Source organism: Microtus ochrogaster, unplaced genomic scaffold (genome assembly GCF_000317375.1).
Source record: "Microtus ochrogaster isolate Prairie Vole_2 unplaced genomic scaffold, MicOch1.0 UNK20, whole genome shotgun sequence".
Lineage (NCBI taxonomy): Eukaryota > Metazoa > Chordata > Mammalia > Rodentia > Cricetidae > Microtus > Microtus ochrogaster.
The window spans coordinates 768,481-770,397 of record NW_004949118.1 but is presented as its reverse complement, the minus strand read 5'-3'; the positions used below and the strand labels follow the sequence as shown (position 1 = coordinate 770,397).

Sequence of the window (1,917 nt, the reverse complement as noted above, 5' to 3'; positions counted from 1 at the left end):
ATCAGCACACACCTGCCACATGCATACAATACACAGACATCAGCACACACCTGCCACATGCATACAACACACAGACATCAGCACACACCTGCCACACATACAACACACAGACATCAGCACACAACTGCTATGCATACAATACACATATCACAAAATTTAATTAAAAATCAAAGCATTGCATTGTTCTGACAAGGGGCCTGAGAAGGGTCCACAGACAACAACAGTAGTCAAGGACACATGTCTTCTGGGGCCTCAGCTAAGACTTTAATTAGGGTGCCGGCCCAGCTGCTGAGATGAGATAACCACTAAAGATTTTCCTTCCTACGTCTACCAGTCTCTCACTTCCTGGCCTTTTGGCTAAGCCTGTCACTTTATTTATTTATTTTTTTTTAATTTATTTATTTATTTATATTTTTGTTGAAAAAATTTCCGCCTCCTCCCCGCCTCCCATTTCCCTCCTCCTCCCCCCCTCTCCCCCTCCCTCTCCAGTCTGAAGAGCAGTCTGGATTCCCTGCCCTGTGGGAAGTCCAAGGTCCTCCCCCCTCCATCCAGGTTCAGGAAGGTGAGCATCCAAACAGGCTCCCACAAAGTCAGTACATGCAGTAGGATCAAAACCCCGTGCCATTGTCCTTGACTTCTCATCAGCCCTCATTGTCCGCCATGTTCAGAGAGTCCGGTTTTATCCCATGCTTTTTCAGTCCCAGTCCAGCTGGCCTACCGTGAGGGGTGCACCCACCCACTGTGACAGTGGGGCTGATCTATTGGAAGCCAGTCGCTTTAGAGGACAGATGGTGGTCCTGTTGGCTCTGCTCAGCATGATGTGCAGTATCCCAGGGTCTGCTATTTCAGGCTGTGGTCCCAGACTCTCATTCCAGCTTAGGAGGGAAAAAGGAAAGAAGTGGGGGGCTGGGGGATGGGGAAGCTCACATCACTTCTGTTTGGTGAGCAGATCTTTTGAATATTCATGTACAACACTCACCAAAGATGGCCCATGTGTTCCCTGCCAGCACTTAGTGGTCCTAACACCAAACAGAAGCAGGAAGAATGAGTACTGTGGACACTCAATACTCTGTACCATAGCCATGTTGAACAATGACAAGTGATCACTAAATTCGGTCACGAACCAGCAACTGATAAAAGATGTATGAACATCTGCAACAGCTGGGAAGCATGTCAGAGTATCTTCTCCACAGAAGCATTGTGGGTAAAGTCAGGTATGGCTGAGGGAACGGAGGAGGTGGCCTTCGTAAAGGTTGCTATGGAAACAGGCTGACTGGGACTCATCCAGAAGTTAGGTTAGCTGAAGAACCTGGGTCAGCTTGGCTAGATAATGAGGCTTCTCTTTCCCTCTGAGTGTCTCATCCCACCCGACTGGAGGTTGTCTCCAGTTATGCAAACCAGCAACAGATCAGAGATGAAATCCTTGGTGGCCTTGTCTGGGAATCCTGGCCTAGTCTGGTTGTTCTGCATTTCCCATGCCCCACCTACGCTGTGTCTGCCAGACTTGGATGAGACGTCACAGGACTGACTCCAGGGGCCGGCATTTAAATCCCACACACCAGTTTTCAAATCCCACAAAGTAAGGAAATGGAAAGGCGTTATAATTTATCAGATGTTAATACAAAAGGGTTGAGTAAGATAACTGGAAAAAAATTTAAAAAGGAAGATTTCTGCAATTCTGAACTTGACAACTTTTAGGAAAGTGTATTTTTTATATTATTACTACTGCTGCTATTGCCCTGTTGTGAGGCTCAGGCCTGGGCTTTGTGTGCAGAGCAAACGTTCTCCCACCCGGTTTCAAATAATAATATTTGAAATGATGTATGTTAGGGCTCAGGTATAAACACACAACGTTCTCCCACCCGGTTTCAGCCTTTATTATTTGAAATGATGTATGTTAGGGCTCAGGTATAAACA

The 1,917-nt window shown here is 46.6% G+C and overlaps 1 protein-coding gene across 1 annotated transcript in view; it reads left to right on the top strand.

Annotated features, from left to right (window-relative positions):
• Positions 1–1,917, top strand: part of Myom1 (myomesin 1) — a 137,408-nt gene that overhangs the window by 45,790 nt on the left and 89,701 nt on the right. The window lies entirely within an intron of this gene.